This window comes from Macaca nemestrina, chromosome 17, assembly GCF_043159975.1.
Source record: "Macaca nemestrina isolate mMacNem1 chromosome 17, mMacNem.hap1, whole genome shotgun sequence".
Taxonomy (NCBI): domain Eukaryota; kingdom Metazoa; phylum Chordata; class Mammalia; order Primates; family Cercopithecidae; genus Macaca; species Macaca nemestrina.
This window is the reverse complement of record NC_092141.1, coordinates 86,963,933-86,985,226: the sequence shown is the minus strand read 5'-3', so window position 1 is coordinate 86,985,226 and position 21,294 is coordinate 86,963,933. Positions and strand designations below refer to the sequence as shown.

General features: G+C 39.5%; 1 protein-coding gene across 3 annotated transcripts in view; it reads right to left on the bottom strand.

Annotated features, from left to right (window-relative positions):
• The window catches only part of LOC105469230 (trinucleotide repeat containing adaptor 6C), a 154,243-nt gene that overhangs the window by 130,578 nt on the left and 2,371 nt on the right, over positions 1–21,294 (bottom strand). The window contains exon 1 of one of the 3 annotated variants that reach the window (XM_011720024.3): positions 5,057–7,621. The exons of the other annotated variants lie outside the window; for them this stretch is intronic. The gene's annotated coding sequence lies outside the window, so the exon portion shown is untranslated. Of the gene's footprint in view, positions 1–5,056; positions 7,622–21,294 lie in introns of those variants that run through there. 3 annotated transcript variants of the gene reach the window in all.

Here is a 21,294-nt window from a genome sequence, read left to right as displayed (position 1 = left end):
GATGGGGTTTCACCGTGTTAGGCAGGATGGTCTCGATCTCCTGACCTCATGATCTGCCCGTCTCGGCCTTCCAAAGTGCTGGGATTACAGGCGCAAGCCACCGCGTCTGTCCTCGCACTTGCTGTTTTAAAGATGGAGGCTACAAGGCAAGGAACATGGGTGGTGTAGGAACTGAGAACAACTCCTGACAGTTAGCAAGGAAACAAGGACCTCAGTCCTATAACCAAAAGAAACTCAATTCTGTCAGCAACAAGATAGCTTGAACACAGATTCTTCCCCAAAGTATCCACATGGGAATTCAGCCTGGCTAACACCTTGACCTTGGCCTTGTGATACCATAAGCAGACACCCAGTCATGTCATGCTAGATTTTTGGCCTGCAGGACTATGAAGTAACATTGATCATGCTTTAAACCTCTTAAGTTTGTGGTAATTTGTTATGCAAAAACAGAAAATGAATACACCTGTCTTATTTAACTGGCGTAGCTTTAGACAGCAATGTTAAAGATTAAATAGTAATGTTGTTAATAAGTCTTAGGGAATAGTCAGGAGCCAGAAACCATATCAATAACTTGAACAGGATAGAGTTAATACGAAGATGTGTTAACTAGTAAAAGGTGGTTATGTTTTAACAGGGGTAAGAATAGTTCCTTAGGGGGTCCAGAGGGAGCAAATGCAGAAAGCAGATACACTTACTATAATAGCTCCAAGCTAAAGGTGTGTGTGTGTGTGTGTATGTATTAAGAAAGAGGCTAAGAACTCAGAAGAAGATCCCTCCACGCAGGACTGGAGAGGGTGTGGTTGCCACAGAACACACAGCTAGAGAGTAGCAGAAAGACCTACAAGAGGGAACAGGGAAGAGGTGGTCTACACGACGGCCCTACTGGGGAGGCAGAGAAACTTGAGGGTACAGGTGGGCTGAGGCTGCTTCATAAGCACCACTGAGGTGAGCACTGCCAGGGCTCTCCTAAGCCAGCCTGCTGACTGCTGCACCAAAAGCATGCGTACTGGAAGGGGGGAGTGGGGGGATACCCCCCACTTCTTTTTTTTGAGACAGAATCTAGCTGTCTCAAAAAATCTAGCTGTCTTTTTTTTGAGACAGAATCTGTCACTCAGGCTGGGGTGCAGTGGTGCAATCACAGCTCACTGCAGCCTCAATCTTTTGGGCTCAATCAAGCGATCCTCCCACCTTAGCCTCTGGAGTAGCTGGCACTAACACAAGCGCCACCACACGTGGCATTTGTCTTTTTTTTTTTTTTAAGTATTGACGAGGTCTTGCTATGTTGCCCAGGCTGGCCTCAAACTCCTGGGCTCAAGCAATCCTCCTGCCTCAGTTTCCCAAAATGCTGGGATTATAGGTGTGAGCCACCATGCCTGGCTGGGAAGACCCTTTTCTCCTCTAATCTTCCTTACATTGTGCCTCCAGTGCTTCCACTGGCAAAGCCTAAAGTGAAGCCAGCTCACCAAAGGGAAATGTCTACAGTGCCCAGCTCCTGTATCAAAAGCAGGGCATAAACAGATGTGGATTTACATAAACTGGGACCTGAGCAACAATAAATTGGCATAGTCCACCCCTTTGGCTACTTGGCTTCCATACACATTCTCTGTATTTGAAGTATTAAAACAACTCTGATTCCACCTAATAACATGCAGCTACCTTCCTATAAATGAACATGTTCTCACCTTACCCCCAAAATGAGGAGCTGTGGTCCGAACAGACATTGTATTAATCACTAGTTATATTAATTAATCCTTAAAATTCAGTTATAGTCACACTATTCTGTTCTCTAAAGATCAAATTATTTAATTAACTTCCAGTAATTTATATATAAAATAAGGGGGGGGGGGAGGAAACTTAATACATATAAACATACAGACACAAGAAAAAAATATGCTAAGTAACTACAATCCTTGCTTCTGCACCTGGTTATGAAGCCATGGGTGGTGTCCCCAACTTTCTTCTTTCACTATGCATCCAACATTTCCTGTGACCTCAATTAGAACCTCAGCCAGTCAGGGTTCTCAACATGACACGGTGACCTAAACCTTCGTTCCTGAAAGATCTGATTCCTCAACAGACCTGCCTTTTCTTGAGTACTGCAGTTTTTCATTTGTCTCTAATATGTTGCAAAGAAGTACTAAGTGACATTCTAGAGAATCCTGAGTTACAAACATCCTCCTCCCTGCCCCCATTGTACAGCATTATCCCATTTTGCCTTAGTAATCAGAATCAAGCACTCTAGTCAGCAGAGTGACCTCTTTTCCTACCTGTTGGTTCAGTGGCGTAACAGTCCCAAATGGGTTATAGCCTCATCTTTCAATTCAATGGAACCTTTCTGTGTCCTCTGGTAGTAATATTCCCTATTGGAAAACAAGAACTCCAAATCCCGGCAGAGCTCAGTTGCTAGAATGGGAAGCAGAAATTCTAGGGGTGGGTTATAAGGTATAATAACAGTGAAAGACTGCTTTCAGGGTTTTACCAGTAAGTATAACACGAAAGTTGGTCTGTGCATTCATGCCATATTCAACAGATATCCTGCTCTGCCTGATTTGTGTATAACAGAAGAAATAGGGATACTGAATCTATCTTTTTGTCCTTTTGATTCTGTTGACTTTTGTCTTTTGAAGCTCTGTTATTAGGTGCATACATATTTCTTGGTGGATTGACTAATTTTTCATTACAAAATTTCCTTGTTTCTAAATGGCCTTAAAGTCCATTTTGTCTGTTACTATTTAAATTAACCATCTTACTACTTGTTTTGAACTTGTCCCTCCTCTGTTTTTGAGATGAAATCTTGCTCTGTCACCCAGGCTGGAGTGCAGTGGCACAATCTCGGCTCACTGCAACCTCTGCCTCCTGGATTTAAGCAATTCTCTTGCCTCAGCCTCCCGAGTAGCTGGGACTACAGGCATGTGCCACCACATGTGCCACCAGCTAATTTTTGTATTTTTAGTAGAGATGGGGTTTTACCATGTTGGCCAGGCTGGTCTTGAACTCCTGACCTCAGGTGATCTACCTGCCTCAGCCTCCCAAAGTGCTGGGACTACAGGCATGAGCCACTGCGCCTAGCCTTGTTCCTCCTATTCTATGTTCCTTTTTTGTCTTCTGTCTTTTTTTGGACAGTAAGTGGTTTTTATTATTCTATTTCCCTTCTCCTCTATTAGCTTGGTAACTATAAATTCTCTTTCTATCCTTTTAGTGGTTACTCTAGAGTTAACTTTTCTCAAGTTCTATGAAGAATTATGCTTTGTAGAAAATATTCTGAGTGACTATTCTTTTATCAGTTCTTACAAGGCATTCTAAGTGCAAAGAAGTTAATTCATAATATATAATAGATGCCTTAGCACAGATGTCTTAGTTCTGGCTGCTACTAACAAGAATCCCATACACCAGGTGGCTCACACAATAAACATTTATTTCTCATAGTTCTAGAGGCTGGGTTCTGCAGACCCTCCAAGACCAGGGTGCCATCATGGTCAAGTTCTGGTGAAGACCCTCTTCCTGGTTTGCAGATGGCATTCTTGTTGCTGTGTCCCCATATGGCAGAGAGTAGAGAGAAAGATGCAAGACCTCTGTGTCTGTAATCCCATTCGTGAGGGTTCCACCTTCACGAACTAAATACCTCCCAAAGGCGCCATTTCCTAAGACCATCACACTGGAGGTTAGAATTTCAACATACAAATCTTTGGGGAACACATACACTCAGTCCACAACATCTAGGGGTTGTCAAATCTCCTCTATCAAGGGCTAGACAATAAATTTAAGCTTTGTGGACCACAATGTCTCTGTAGCAGCTACTCAATTCTGGTGGTATAGCATGAATCCAGTCACAGACAATATGTAAACTAATGGGCATGGCAGTGTTCCACCAATAAAACATTATTTACTAAAATAGTTAGCAGGCCAGATTTGATCCACAGGTTGAAGTTTGCTGTCTTTGACATTAAGATGTGATTCTCTCACCAAATGTGACTGAGAAGGACACCCTAGATATTACTATCTCTGACTCATTAAAATCTAATACAAATTACAAAGACCTGAGGACATTTAAACTATATTTATCTTTGTAATACTGTGAAATGTATATTTTGTCTTCGATCTTGCTTCCTGGCATATAATTCCTAACATCCTTTGAAACTCCAAAGTAATGTTATTTTGTGTGCTAATGAGTCGACTGAAAGCTGGAAGCTTCCTGGTAGCTTCAGGTTGGGGGCTGGTCTCCATAAACACCAAGGCAGGATTAGAAGGTTAGGACTTTCAGCCCTACCCTCCAATCTCCAGGGAGCAGAGAGGGGCTGAAGGTTAAGTTGATCACCAGTGGCCAATGGCTTAATCAATGATGCCTGCATAATGAAGTTCTCATAAAAGCCCAAAAGGGGCTAGGAGCAGTGGCTCCCAAAGTGTAATCCCAGCACTTTGGGAGGCCAAGGTGGGACTAGTTTGGCCGACACAGTGGGACCCCACCTCTACAAAATTTTTTTAAAAAAATTAACCTAGCATGATGATACATGCCTGGAGTCCCAGCTACTCAGGAGGCTGAGGTGGGAGGATGGCTTGAGTCCAGGAGGTTGAGGCTGCAGTGAGTCATAACTGCACCACTGCACTCCAGTCTGGGCAACAGAGTGAGACTCTGCCTCCAAAAACAAAAAACCAAAAGCAAAACAAAACAAACCCAAAAGGATTGGGTTTGGAGAGCTTCCAAATGCCCAAGCAAGTGGAAATGCCTGGAGGGTGGTGCACCAGACAGGGCATGGAAGCACCCAGCTCCCATACCTTGTCCTAGGCATTTCTTCATGTTTCCTTCATAACATCCTTTGTAATAACCTGGTAAACGTAATTATTTCCCTGAGTTCTGTGAGCCACTCTAGCAAATTAACTGAACCCAAAGAGGGGTGGTGGGAATCCCAACTTGAAGCTAGTGGGTCAGAAGTTCTGGAGACCCAGACTTGCAAATAGTGTCTCAAGGAGGGACAGTCTTGGGGACTGAGTCTTCAACCTGTGGGATCTGAGTTATCTCCAGGTAGATAATGTTAAAATGGAATTGGAGGGTACCCACCTGACGTCCACAGCAGAACTCCTTGCTCGTTTGATGTGTGGCAAGAAACCCTCACATGTTTGGTTACAGAAGTCGGCGTTGAGAGAGACCCCGCTGGTGTCCGCTGCAGAACTGACTGCTTGCTTGGCATGTGGGGAGAAATCCACACATTTGGTCAAAGAAGTCCTCTGTGATGATCACTGCTGTAGAGTGAGAGCCGAGGAAAAATAACCTGTGTTTTGCCCCCATCAGAACTCTCTTCCAGCTTTCTGGGTTGCTGTTGCCATTTATTATTTTTACTTTAAAAATTTTTAAATTCCAGGTACATGTGCAGGTTTGTTACATAGGTAAACGTGTGCCATGGTGGTTTGCTGCACCTATCAATATTTTTACTGTTTTACACAGTTCCCATTACTTTAGATGTATTCGTCTATCTATCCTTTCCAGTGCTCTTTACTCCTTCCCGCATCTCCATGCTTCCAGCTGGGATAATTTTCCTTTTACCTCTTTATAGTGCCTCTAGTGTGGATCTGCTGATGATGAACTCTCTCAAATTTTTGTCTGTCTGAAAATATCTATATTCTCACTTCATTTTTGAAAGATATTTTTGCTTCATACAGATTTCTAGATTGGCAGTTATTTTCTTACAACACTTTGAAGCCATCATTCCACTGTATTTTGATTTCCATTTCTTCACAAAGTAGACTGTCAGTCTTTATTGTCGCTCCTTTGAAGGTAATGTATCTTTTTCCTACTTTGGCTGATTTTAAGATTTTCTTTGTTTTGGCAATTTTTCCTCTCTTTTCCCCTTATTTTTGTCTTTTGGTATTGATTCTGCTTAGAGCTATGGTGATTCTCAAATACGCAAGTTTGTATTAGTTTTGGAAGATTCTCAAGTCATTATGTCTTTTACTATTGCTTCTGATCTATTCTTTCTCCTCTCCTTCTGAGATTCCAATTGTAAGTACTTTAGACTTTTAACAGTGTCCCATTTGTCTCTTACATATTTTAATTTTCATTTTCCATCCTTTTGTCTCTCTGTGCTTTGGTATGGACATTGTCTTCTGATCTATCTTCTAGTTTACTAATTTCTTCTTCAGCTAAGAATACTATTAAACCCTCCTGTTTAATTCCTAATTTGAGTTACTGTACTTTTAAAAGTTCTTCTTTTTAATTTTTAATTGATACATAACAGATACACATATTTTCAGGATACATGTGATAATTTAGTACATTCATATGATTTGTAAGGATCAAATCAGTGTAATTGGGATATCCATTGCCTTAAATGTCTTTATGTTAAAAAATTCAAATTCTTCTCTTCTAGCTATTTTAAAATAAACAATAGATTATTGTAAACTATTGTCACCCTATATTGTACTTTTCAATTTCAGAATTTCCATTTAATTTTTTTATAGTGTCCAGTTTTTTCTGAAACCCTCCATTTGTCACTTAATTTACTAAACATATTTATCAACATTACATTAAGGTCCATGTCTGATAACCCTAATATCTAGCTCTCCTGTGGGTAACCTTATCGCCTATCTTTTTACATGTCTAGTTTTTAACTGAATGTTAATCTTGCATGCACAAAATTGTGGAGATAAGCGGAGGCTGTGAATGTTACCTTCCTCTACAGAGGACTTAGTTTTGCTTCTGACAAGCATTTAAGAGCAGGGGTGAATGACTTTAAGCTATTTCAGCCAATTCAAAACTAAGTTTTTGTGTTTTGTGAGGGCTGGATTTCAGAAAAGTTTCTAGGTTTACCATACACCTAGGGTAAAAAGTTGGGGTTTTTAGGGGGTAACAGGGGTGGTTCTGACCAAAAGCCTGGAATGCTTACCAGGGTCTGTCATCCCTGAACTCCCATTTTTGTGACCCCAGCCTCCAACGTCTATTAAAAACTCTACTTAGCCGCTTGTTCAGGTTTTCAGTCCTAGCACTGAAGCTGGTAAATGCTTCTGAGAGGTCATGTGGCACCAAATGTTTATTCTGCCTCTTTAGACCTCCCTTCTCTCTGGAATCTTGGCCTCAAAGTCTTCAATGCCCTAGTAGCTTCCAATACCTTCAAATAGTTGCTTTTTATTATTTACCTAAGCATTTTAGTTCTTGGCAGCAGGGTTGGTCTGACACTGGCTAGTCTGTTTTAGCCAGAAGCAGGCATGCAAAATAATACTGAGTTTTACTATATGACTTTACAGGTAGCAAGTGAGATAATCTTATGAGTTTACTTCCTTCATCTACAACTGTGGAGGAATATGAGTAGAGTTCTTTGCATTCTAAAGATAAGCCTTACTTTTTACTATTCTATTGTTTTAATATGCTGTTGCATTTGCCTCAAATTCTCTTTAGAAAGAGGTTTTAGGCCGGGTGCAGGGGCTCACGCCTGTAATCCCAACACTTTGGGAGGCCAAGGTGGGCGGATCACAAGGTCAGGAGATTGAGACCATCCTGGCTAACACGGTGAAACCTCATCTCTACTAAAAATACAAAAAATTAGCCAGGCATGATGGCGGGCACCTGTAGTTCCAGCTACTCAGGAGGCTGAGGCAGGAGAATGGTGTGAACTCGGGAGGCGGAGCTTGCAGTGAGCCAAGATCGCACCACTGCACTCTAGCCTGGGGGACAGAGCGAGACTCCCTCTCAAAAAAAAAAAAAAAAAAAAAAAAAAGAGAGGTTTTAAAGAAAAAATATGACACTGATTAATTACACTTTCTGGTAAATTATTTTAAGAGTCTCACATACACTTATGTGACAAAAATCTAAAGTTAGACATTTGCCTATCATTTTTTGTGTCTTTGGTATGCTAGCTTCATAAAATAAATTGAAAAGCTATCCCTCTTTTTTAAGTTCTTAGGCAATTTACATAGTAAATATTAAAAGCATGAAAGGTTGAAAAGGAGAAGAAACTTTTTGGAGATTATTCTTTTATAATTAAAATGTCTTTCTTGTTTTATTTAGGTTTTCTGAATTCTCAAAAGGATCTGGGACTCCTTAAAAGTTCCTATCCTGGCACACAGCTAGGGCTTAATAAATGCTGGTTTCCTTTTGAACTAAAAAGTTGTCTTTTTGTTTTGCAACATATCATAAAAAATATCTACCATTTCAGAGACAAGGAGTTCCTTTTCATAACCCAAAGCTTTACAACTACTGGAGATTAGGGGTCTAGCAAAGATACTAGTGGAAGTGAAAATGATACATTAATGCTTTTCATATTTTCCCCATCACTCCTATCTCATCAAACTTTGAAGAGACAATTGATAACAGCAGAAGTCAAAATAGAAATTACTACAGATGAAGATTTATTTAACTAATCAAGCTATATTTACTAAATGCATATGCATAAATCAATACACATAGCTAAGTTTTATGAAAAGATAAACTAAACACGAATCCTGCTTTCAAGGAGTTTATAATCTAGTAGGAAAAGGAAATGTATATATAGTAATCATTATAAAGGTTAGAAAGTCTAAGTACCATAAAATAAATACCATCTGGAAACATTTATCATATAATGAGTCATACAATTTGTACATAAGTAGTAACATGTTAGGCATTCTATTTTTTTCCTCTTTAGCATACCTATAAAATGGGGGGAAACCAGTTTTTTTTTTTTTTTTTTTCCCCTGAGACGGAGTCTTGTTCTTGTCGCCCAAGGTGGAGTGCAATGGTGTGATCTTGGCTCACTGCAACCTTCACCACCTGGATTCAAGTGATTCTCCACCTCAGCCTCCTGAGTAGCTGGGATGGATTACAAGAGCCTGCCACCACGCCCAGCTGATTTTTGCATTTTGAGTACAGATGGGGTTTCACCATATTGGTTAGGCTGATCTCAAACTCCTGACCTCAGGGGATCCACCCACCTTGGCCTCCCAAAGTGCTGGGATTACAGGTGTGAGCCACCGTGCTCGGCCCCAAGTTTTATTTATAAGTGACTTAGTGACTATATATTGCTTAGGTATCTGATCTTACCAAATAAAGTTTTACCTGAATAGCTGATTCAGTGATGAAGAATCCAACATCATCACATTAATACCACAGGAGACAAATTTATAAGCATTTCTGGAACCCTAATTGGGGCTACTCTGTGTGAAATACAGTAAACTGAACTGACAATCTGATCATCACAAGAACAAATCCTAACAGTCTTCACAAAGAATATAAATTCAATCTCTATTGCACATCTTTTGCTCAGTTCTATATGCCAGCATTTGCAGATGTTTTCAGGGCAAAACAACTTCCCTCGCCCACCTTATAAATCATACCAAAGTGATTCCTATAGTCATGTTATGATAGGGTTAAAATAGTACCACTCTAGACTTGACTCACTTTGAAATTACAGAAACATACACACAAATATGTAATTACAGAGCAAATGTGTGACAGTGAGAAATAGATTATGCAGGGCTGAATATAAGGAAGACGATATGAGCCTACAATGTGAGAAACTTACATGTTACCTCATTTAATTCTTACAATAATCCTGTAATAGTATACATTATTATTCATTTCTTCTAGCTGAGCAAACAAAGGCTCAGAGAAAGTAAAAACTAACCCAAAGTCACCTAGCTAATAAGTGGTGTTCCTAGATCTAGCTCAGAGTTGAAAACTCACTCTTGAGACCATGATCAGTTGAGAAAGTTTTATAACACCACAGACTGAGAAAAATAAAGACGAACTACATTTTTCCTAAAGATGTATTTACTCAATTTATAGGATTCTCCTATAAGATGGTATCCTTTCCACTTCTTTGCATGAGAATGTCCTTTATTTTAAAAAGTAATGATAAAAGTATATCATGGTGGTTTTTATTCAAGTCTTAGGCGGCAAGAGTAAAAGATGGCAACTGTAAACCGGTTTCCATTTTTGTTATTGAACCTTAACTCTTACATGATGTCCAGAAGTCTCATAATCACAATGCTATTTCGTATTTTCAAAAGACCAGATTTTACCCAAAAAAGAAAAAGGTTTGATTAAATAATATTTAAGAAATGATTACCTTCCTACAAGAATGACAATTTTTTTTTTTTTTTTTCTGAGACGGAGTCTCGCTCTGTTGCCCAGGCTGGAGTGCAGTGGCGCGATCTCGGCTCACTGCAAGCTCCGCCTCCCGGGTTTACGCCACTCTCCTGCCTCAGCCTCCCGAGTAGCTGGGACTACAGGCGCCCATCACCTCGCCCGGCTAGTTTTTTTGTATTTTTTAGTAGAGACGGGGTTTCACCATGTTAGCCAGGATGGTCTCAATCTCCTGACCTCGTGATCGGCCCGTCTCGGCCTCCCAAAGTGTTGGGATTACAGGCTTGGGCCACCGCGCCCAGTCAAATGTTATACTTTAAGTATGTGCAGTTCAATGTATATCAGAAAAAAAACCTTAATACAGATGCTAAAAAAAAACCTCCCAAGGGTAATAAAGTATTTGATTCTTTTGATGTGCATTATTATTTTCACCACCTGAACGTATTTACACCTGTTTTCACGGCCACCAGCAAAAGATGCATGGAAGAATTTTTTTTCCCCATATCTGAGACTTAAATAAATTTCTTTTCTCATCATTCTCAGTATCATATTTAAGTTTACTTAACTGTTTCTTTTTTAATCTGGTTTATTTAATTTCTTTCTTTGATTACTAGGAAGATTCATTTTAAAGATGTTTACCAATTTGTTTTGCAAATTGTCTTTTCCCTTGCTCATTTACCTATGGCAAAATGCATGGAATTAGTTTTCTGCAAGACCTGGGTTTGAACCCAGGACTACCTATCTTGGGCAAGTCACACTGCTTCTTTAGGTCTCTGTTTTCTCCTCGGTAAACTCTACAAAACTGTGAATTTTGAACAGACTCAATGAGTTAAGATTTGTTCTTGGAAACATAGCAGAGAAACAAGACACAATACCTGTTAATAGCACCATTGTTGCTAATCTATTATCACCTTGACTACACATAACATTGAATAACAATGGTAATATAAACCCAAAATGAAATGAACCAAAAACACACACAAGCAGAGTGCAGTGGCATGTGTCTGCGGTCCCAGCTACTCATGAGGTTAAGGTGGGAGGATCTCCCAAGCCCAGGAGTTCAAGGGCAGCCTGGGCAACACAGCAAGACTCCATCTCTCCCTCTTACTTTTTTTTTGGCAGGGGGAATGAAAGAGGGGACATGACTGCTGATTTTACAGCAATTGAGGTAGGTACCATAAACAACTTTATGCTGACAAAAGATGATTTAGATGAAAGTGAAAATTCCTAGAGTGAAAAATTCATGGAGTGAAGAGGGAAGTCACTGGGGATTCCAAAGTTTTTGAGCAGAGCAACTGGAAGGAAGGCAGTGCTTTTCATTAAGTGGGAAGGAATGCAAGCAGAGCAGATGATAATTTCTGGAAATGTTTGTGAAAGCTTGGTATTAGTACTATATTTGATAGAATTCACCAGTGAAGACAAAATAACCTCCTGAGGTTATTTTGGGGCAAGAACAGGAGTGTAGTTCTGGATCTGTTCAGTGGAAATGCCCATTAAACAGTCATCAAGTTGGGGGACAGGCAACTGCATATGCAAATATTGAGTCTGGGGAGCAGTCTAGGCTGGTATCTTCAGTGTATATGTGGTATTTAATGTCACAGGACTGAATGAGATGACCAAAGGAGTGAACAGAGAAGAGAAAGTTTACCATGACAGAAGTCAGAGAAGGATTCATAAAGGAGACTGGTTTGATGTTAGCTATTTTAGGAAATTTAGAATTTGATCTGGCAAAGACAGAAACCAATTCAAGCACTCTATCATCCAAGGTGTGAAACAAATGTTATCACAAGACACCTGTAACTAATGGATGTGTTAATGATACCACTAATAGATTAATTTAGAGAAAAAATTCAAGAGACTTGGGTCTCAGATAGACATTTTACAATATGGATATGTGAGGCTTATTTCATACATCTTTACTAAAATTATAACATCTTTAAATTGCCCGTGTTACTAAAACAAGAATTTTATACCCCCCACCTACTTTTTTCTCTTTTGTTTTTGAGACAAGGTCTCGCTATCACCCATGTCAAAATGAGGTGGCCGGATCATAGCTCACTGTAACCTTGAACTCCAGAGGTCAAGTGATCCTCCCACCTCAGCCTCCTGAGTAGCTAGGACTACAGGTATGTGCCACCATGCTAAGCTAATTTTTTCATGTTTTAAAAGACAAGGGTCTTGCTGTGTTGCCCAGGCTGGGCCGACTAACTCCTTTTATTTATACCGGGGTGTCCAATCTTTTGACCTCTCTGGGCCACACGAGAAGAATAAAAATTGTCTTGGGCCACACACAAAATACACTAACATTAATGATAACTGATGAGCCTAAAAAAACAAACACACACACACACACACACACAAATCTCATAGTATTTTAAGAAAGTTTACGAATTTGTGTTGGGCTGCATTCAAAGCTATTCCGGGCCGCAGGCTGAGCAAGCTTGGTCTACACCCATATGCCTCTATACCAATCTCAGTCATTTAACAGATCTCTCTCCTGAAAATTGTGATATCAAAGTAAAGAGGCAGCCAGGTGAGGTTGCTCACACTGAAAATCCCAGCAACATAGGAAGACCCTGTCTTTACAAAAACAATTTTAAAAATTAGCCAGGCATGATGGTGCATGCCTGTGGTCCCAGCTACTTAGGAAGCTGAGGTGGGAGTCCTGCTTGAGCCTGAGAGGTTGAGGCTGCAATGAGCTGTGATTCCACCACTGCACTCCAGCCTGGGCAACAGAGCGAGACCTGTCTCAAAAAGAACCAAGAAACAAAACCAAACCTAAAGAAGTAAAATTGTTATCCTTCCAACTAGAAAGCCAAATAATGAAATATGCTTATCCCAAAACAGGTGTCTGAATCTGCTTACAAGTCTTTAAGGGTTTACAACACTCCATTCCTTCAAACTTTTTGTGTTGAAGAACCAGAAGAAAGATATAATGCAGAAGAAAAATGGGTCAAGTGAGGGAAATTGCTTTCCAACTGAGATTTGAGATTGAATAGGAAGTAGCTGAATTAAATGGAAGAAAGACAGTTATCATCCATTCATATGCTGCTCTTATGTGAGTTATCAAAGGCAGCTTACTTCTAGCTTACCCCATTAACTAAAGCATTCCAGTTCCAAGGTGACACATTTTTTTCAGAACTGTCTTCTCACCTTTTGTAACTTAGATCAAAACTAGAGTCCCTTTAAATAGGCTTAATTTTTTCAGTAACGTTAATTTTCAAATAGTGCTCCAAGGAAAATTTGCTGCTATGGCAGGAAAAAGAAAGGAATCCGTGAGATCTCTGCTTGTCTCCCAGGCACACTCCTGCCTACACTGCATTCCAGATGCCAGAGTTAGAAATCAGGGAGAAAACAACACCAGGCTTTTCAAATATAAATAATGATTCTTATAAACAAATAAACGTTAGTTTTCTCTTTATAGGTCAGATGCCACAGATCAAATCTGAGGTCCCAAAGATCTCTCAGATTTTTAAACATAACGGAAATTGTACTACCTCAGTCAGTCTGAATGAGGTAGTACAATACAGCAGTGAGGAGCACAGCCACTGGAATTAGGTGACCTGGCTTCTTCAGAGTGCCTCAGTGTTCTCTTATTAAGGAGAATAAATGAAATAACATATTAAGTGCTCTGTACTTGGCACATGATAAGCATTCAATAAACTACTGCTACTATGAAGTTTGGAATCCTTTCACCAGCTGTGAACTGGTATCTGAATGCTAACAGGCTTAGTGTCACAACAATACACAGAACGAAAGAACGCTGTGTTCCCCCTATTGCCTCAAACCAGGTTTCTCTCTACTCCCAACTCTGAAGTGCAGTTTCAGGAAGGCAAGTGGAAAAACAGGGGGAAAGGCTGTGGGAAAGACAAATAAAAAGTAAGAGAAACTAATGAGAACTTTTGTGAGTGTTCCTAAAGGCTGAATTTTGAAACACATGTTCAATAATTTAAGATTTAGTTGGAAAATCACAAGTTAAACAGAATAAACCATTTTCTAAAGCCTTAAGATCTACCTAATCAAAATTCTGCCATTCAAAGTTAAACAGGCATGTGTATAAGCTATTTAAATAACTACATCTCGGGCCAGGCGCGGTGGCTCACACCTATAATCCCAGCACTTTGGGAGGCCGAGGTGGGCGGATCACCTGAGGTCAGGAGATAAGAGACCATCCTGGCCAACATGGTGAAACCCTGTCTCTACTAAAAATACAAAAATTAGCTGGGTGCGGTGGCATGCGCCTATAGTCCCAGCTACTCAGGAAGCTGAGGCAGAAGAATTGCTCGAACCCAGGAGGCGGAGGTTGCAGTGAGCTGAGATCACGCCACTGCACTCCAGCCTGGGCGACAGAACAAGACTACATTTCAAACAACAACAACAACAACTCACTACATCTCAGCCAGGCCTGGTGGCTCACGCCTGTAATCCCAGCACTTTGTGAGGCCGAGATGGGCAAATCACAAGGTCAGGAGTTTGAGACCAGCCTGGCCAACATGGTGAAACCCCATCTCTACTAAAAATACAAAAAATTAGCTGGGTGTGGTGGCAGGCACCTGCAATCCCGGCTACTCAGGAGGCTGAGGGAGGAGAATCGTTTGATCCTGGGAGGTGGAGGTTGCAGTGAGCTGAGACCATGCCACAGCACTCCAGCCTGGGCAACAGAGCAAGGCTCCATCTCAAAATAAATAAATAAATAAAAATAATGACATCTCAAAGTTTTATAAAGTGACCTTTAAGGGAGTACTGAAATTATGAATAAACATAAATTGATTTCAAGAAAAAGAATACTGACAATCTCTTTTTAAAAATCCTCTTATTTCCAGACAGCATTCCCTACAGTAGTGGGCAGAATATAAGTCTATCCAGAATAATGCTAACCAGATATTCTGGCTTGGCCAGAATGATCTCATTAGTCATAATACTCATTTTTCCAATGGGCTGGTATCTAAAGACCATCATCAAATCTGTGAAAGACAAGCCAGGAATAATTTTGTAATGATCTATCATACCTACAATTTTAATTTCTTCTTATGGAAGAAACGTCACACACTGTTTTTTCATGATGTGGTCAGTGGCACTGACTAGCAGTGACCAGGAGCCTCAGAAAAAGGAACTGGCCATTTCTTCAGATACTATAGAAAACAGTAGTGCAGGGAGCCCCTAGGATGACAGTTCCTCATGACTGTCAGCTTCCCAACTCCCCTCAAATCTGTAGATACAGCCCCAAGTACTGGGCTGACTAGTTGAAAACACAGTTGATTATTATCCTAAAAGATTAAAAACCAAAGAAAAGTATTCAATTATCAATCTTCTCTCTCCATCCCCATGACTTGTGGAAGCAATCTCTCTGAAGAAACAGATGACTCAAAAATTCTTATCTAAGTATCTTCAAAATACTATAGATGATATAGGGATTACAAAGATGAACATGTTATTATCCCTGCTAATAAGTAACTCAAATCTAAAGAAATTATCATAATAATGAATTTTTTTTCAAAGCATTAATCTGCAAGGAACTGTGCGGAAATTTAAAGTCTAAAGTTGATAGAAAAGAATAAATAACCACGCTCAATTAAACGCAATACTGCATATACACAAAAGTCCAACAGTGGCTAAGATCCTCATTCGTCACCTGACTGGTAAAATAAAAACTATTTTTATCTGTTTTAAAGTTTCCCCACTCTACAAGAGTAAAAAAGAATCTATTATTCCCTAAGCTTAAGGAATCTCTTGTTTATCTAAAATTAAAAAATTCTAGTAACTTCAACACAATTACTAATGCTGCTAATCTATTTATGTAATAATTTGATCTTATGTTTCCTTGAAACATTAAAGATTTTTGCTTTCTCTTCTTTTCTGTCAACATTCCATATGCATAAAATTTACTATATACCTGGGACTGTTATATAAGATCTAGGTCAAGAATTTTTTTATGGGTATGGCACTAAGAAAATATGATTTCATTCAGAGTATTCACCATAATTAACAGCAGAACCTATTACTACATGGCTCATTACATACTTGGATTTATGCTGTGAGTCAGATCTCTGCTGCAGAACACAACCTCATACAATAAACTTGCCTAAAACTACTATCTTGTGTGTCATCTTTCCTCATCAGCATCTAAAAAGAATGTACTATGTGTATTTAACCGAATATCTTAATATTAGCTTCTTTATTAATTTAAAGATTCTGTGGCAGACACTAGGAAGAGCAGTACCATGTGCCTTCTAGAACTCATTCTTTCCAACAACCCACATCAATCATTTTGTATTATTTTATCCTGCTGATTATTTGTAACACCTTTTCAGTTTGACCCTACCAATATGTAGGCATCACCTTACACAGATAGCTACAACAGTCACAGTTTTAACACTGTATCTCTGCTCAAGGAAGATTCTAATCCAACACCTGATTCATGTCATGCCCACCAACAGCCACCAACAGTTCCTAAGAAGCCAACAACTAGAGGTTCTACCTGATAGAGTCCCTTCTAAACCTTACTGCCAACACAGAACCTCCATTTACAGCTAGGCCTCTGCACTCATCTAGTCAATAACTATATCCCGTCCCTACTAGGTCTCAGCCGTTATGTTACGCACTTTACAAAATATTCCCAAACATGGCTTGCCCATTCGTCTCCTTGTAGAATATCCCTTTCATCCAACCAAACTCTGCCAGCCTTTCAGAACTCATTTCAAGTGAAATCTTGCCTAACCACTCTAGCCCACAGGCCCTCTCTGGGGATGACCAGGCACTCTTCCTTTCCTAATTTGTTAAGAGTCAGTCCCACTGAACTAAAAAGTGGTATGAAGGGAAAACAATGTTCAAGGGCCACATAAGTTTGGGAAATACTGGGCCAATAAAAGTAAACATATTTCTTTCACTGCTGGACTTCTCAGAGCATCCAAAATTTTGACATGCATCCTTAAGAGAGGAGATACAGTATACGGCTATATAATGATGTATTACCTTAGATTTTTGTTAACTTTTTAATATGTGCACGTGGCTTTCTTCACATGTATTGCTCTCTCCCTTTTTTTTTAACAATGTGTTTGGTGCCCATTTATCTCACCATACTAGCAAGACAGCTCCGGGAGGGCAGGAAGAAGTCGATGTCCTTCCCCTGTGGCCGCTGCACACAGAAGGCATAAAGGTTTTGTGGAAGGAATGATGTAACCAGGCTCAGGCTTCAGAAGGCAGCACAGCAGAATGATAAAGAGCTCAGGCTCCGGCTTCCAAGGACCTAGACACATTTATTAAGGCTCTGATTTTGGGCGAATTATTCAACTTCCATCAGCTTCAGCTTCCATCTATAAAGTGAATATAATCACAGTTCCTAACTTAGAAGCTGCTGAGGAAGAATGAATGAGATCTTACACATGAAGTGCTCAGAAGGCAGTCAGTTAATATTGGCAGCTGGATGGTAGGACACAGAGCAGAGGAAGAGACTAATTAAGAAGCTATTAAAATAATCCAAGCTTTTTCCATATGTGAGGGCTTTGAAGTGTACTGAGTTTAAATTCTGGCTTCATCTCCTATAAGCTATAGAATCTTGTGGAAATTACTGCCTTTGCTCATCTGTAAAATGGGAATGTTAAAAGCAACCACTTCACAGAAGTGTTGTGAGGATTAAATAAGATAAACTCATGTCCTTGGCACAAAATCACATCGTAAATGCTCAGATCAGTTTTAAATGGAGATCTGGTTACCTAAGGATGCTTTCTAACCTCGTCTGCTCCCACCTCACAATTCCCAGTTGTCCTCAGTGACTCAAATGTACTTGTTCCCACAAATCCATCACCTTCTTCCCTTACTGTGCCTCCCCACCAAAGAAAAAACAACCCTGTTTAAGACATCAGCCATAGTCCCTTGAAGAACAAAGCCTGTTAAACTCCCTCCCTACACTCTGGGCCTCTCACTCTGCACTTCATATTTTATATGAAGTATGAGAAAAAATACTTGTGCATCTCCCTCCCCTCAACTGTAGTTTCTAAACAACCGCTGTCCACATCATCTCACAGCAACAATGGTTGGAAAGGTGATACCCGTGCCTGCACTGCCATTTCCCAGTTTCAGATCTTAGTTTAATTCCCAGTTGCTACTTTAACTTAGATTTTCCCTGCTTCCTGAAAGAGTAATTAAAAAGAAATGATCTTTGGGAATAAAAAAGTAAACAGTATCTTTGCCAGGCTCAAACCAAGCACTTGATTTTAGCTGTGAGAGATCTTATTCTTAATAAGGTAGAAGGCCACACATAAAATGAATCAAACAAAGCACATATTCCCAATAACCACCTGCATCTGGTATCAGCCACGTCAAAAGACAGTCTGCACATTAGTAAAGGACTCAATCACAAACAAGAGTTATCCAACTGCTAAGAATAATTCGACTTGATATTGTGTTACTATAGGTTGGCAGTTCAATCCTTCAGAGAAGGATGTTATAAAGATACAATAGAGTATTAATTTCTAAAATGGTCTGAAGAAGGAAAACAGATTCTTCAGAGTAAACCATTTGGATTTATACAAATAGATGCCAGTCACACTTTCATTTTTGTACAAAAAATTAAAAATCTGTTATGCCAAAAAGGTTCATGAGGAAGTGGAAACCGGGCCATGTTAGACCAATCCATCCCACAAGATAGCTGGAAGATTCGAGATGACTCTTTGGGCCATGTGCACTGTGTGTGGCCCAATGATCATATGGGTCTTAGGGCAAGCGGTTCTCCAACAGAAAAGAAATATTGCAACAAAGAGGCAAATAAAGAGGAAGATGGTGGGACAGACAACTCTTATTTCCTAGACATCCCTTATTTCCTAGAGCAAACATTTAAATCCACTGGCTTACAAGAGGCATATACTTAAGAAGCTATATTACTGCTCAACCTTAATCACTACTATATTTTAGAAAACCAAAGTCCCAATGCATAGCTGGAACTCAGAGAGACACAGAGAATATTAAGAGTTCAAAATAACAGTGAGCGTTGCTTTCCCAAGACCATTCCTTCTGTTGTGGTTTGCAGCCACAGAGGGCTCAGGAGAGTGCGAACAACTATCTGTGCTACAGCAGTGATGTTTTGTGGCTGGATGCCCAGATTGTCTAGCTCTGCACACAGCTCTATAGTCTTTTGAGGGCTACAGAGGAGGAATGCATTCTTAACAAACAGCTCTCCATCCCTGCAATAGCTTCTTCATTCTCTGAAAACATCTAAGGCTAAGAAAAGAATTCATTTTTAGTAAAACTCCAAAAATGGAACAAAGGGTATGGATTTTCAGCATATTTTAAACATGTAAAACCTTGTTATATCCCAGGTGGAGATTTTTAAAAATTATATAATTTACCTTTCATTAAATAAATTAACATTTCAAATGCACAAACTGTACAATAGGAAACTGTACCATTATTTTAATCCGGTTATTCAAACAATTTCACTGGTTAAGATTATACATTTCTCAGCTTCAATTTCAGATATACACTTTCTGCACAAGGTTTATAGTTATTTCTGACAAGTAACCTTTATATTTTTAAGTAATTATATTCCTAAAAAGTTATGTATAAGCTGAAAATTTATAAATGAACTCTATTGCATTAAAGTCTGCTTAAAGAAAGCTTATTGTATATCATTTTGTAAAGAATGCTCTCCTCATGACCACACAATTATTTAAAAACTCATTTGTATAAATTTGGAGAGTAGGAGACTGAGTAAAAGCAAGAAAATCTGTACAATCTACTCCTCACAAATTATGAGCCACTTCTCACCCGACATCTTGCTGTCCCTGCTCAAATCTATAACATCTTCAAACAAAATATTAAGATGTTAAGTATCTTAAGTAACTAAAATCCAGTCACCTTCACTGTGAAACCAGTTGTCATGCAAGAGAGACTAAAGACTGTGTCGCCAACACTTCAAAATATTTCCTTACTTCTCACCTAAAATATCTGAAGACCCTCTGAGATAGAGCTGGAGAAAAGGTAAAAAAAACCCATTTGTCTTAAAAGTATGAGAAAGAAGCCAAAACAATTTCAACGAAAGATTAAAAACAAAACAAAGTTACCTGGTTCTTCCCGGCGTATACAGACCCTTTCACCCTCTGTCTGCTCAGGACTCCGCCTCCTGCTCCCTCAACCTATCCTTCTCCCAGTTCCAAGGACGTCTATAAATCTGTCCTTGTCTCCTCTCCATTTCTTATGCCTTCTCCACCGGCTTCAGTTGCTCTTGGTAATCTTTGCTTGCTCTATCCCCAAATCTTAATTGTCTCATATGTTTTACTTTGGTATATGGACAGCCTAGAGTTCACAGCCAAACGATTTTCTTTCTTATGAAATCTCAAGTATCACCTTTGCACAATAAACCCTCACTGAATGATAAACAGTCATCCAAAGCATAAGCATGCAATCTAATGCTCCATTTCCTACTGGGGAAGGCCAAAAAGACCCCCAAATAGTCTTTAAAATGGTTCTTCAATCTTAAAAGGTTGTTGGTGAACTTCTACCGTGCCAAAGATACTCTACATACTCAAATCAAACAATAAACTAACTTTCATCAGTAGTCTTTTTTAAAAAATGTCAAGTTAGCATCGCTTTCCTGGGTCAAGCAAGACTAAGTTACAATCAAGACCTCATCCCCTTCACTTGGGGTTGAAGAGGTAATGTAAATACCTCATTCCCAGCCAGTACTGCAGGAACTGTGTCTTCCATTTCTTTCCAAACTGAAGGCTCCCTTCACTAAGGAGAAGGGCTGCCCTACTCCAGTCCTGACCTCCCTCCTCCTCTGGCTTGGTTTTGGAAGTAAGCCAGATGACAGCATTTGGAAAAGCACAAATTTATCTCAGGAAAGCCAGCTGTTTAACAAAAAGGTGGCAGTAGCAGTGATGAAAAATACTGTATTTAGTTTCATATATCCTCTGTATGACTAATTTTTTAATCATTGAATGTCAAATGAAACAGTTCATTCCACTTTACCTTCACAATCAGCATTCTAAAGGCAACTATTTACTCCAAAGTTCCTGAGCCAATTAAATACAAATGTAAACCTGTTACAAAATAATCTGTTAGTGTTAAGACATATGCTACTTGGAAAAAAAAAAAAAAACCCCGCAATAAACACTGTAAGGACGAAAATCTATAATCAACATTTACATATACTCCAGGTTACTACCAGAATATTTAAATAGCAGAATCCAAAATGAAATTAAGATTAAACCTTATGACAGTCTCGTATCAACCGTATTTAATTTCAT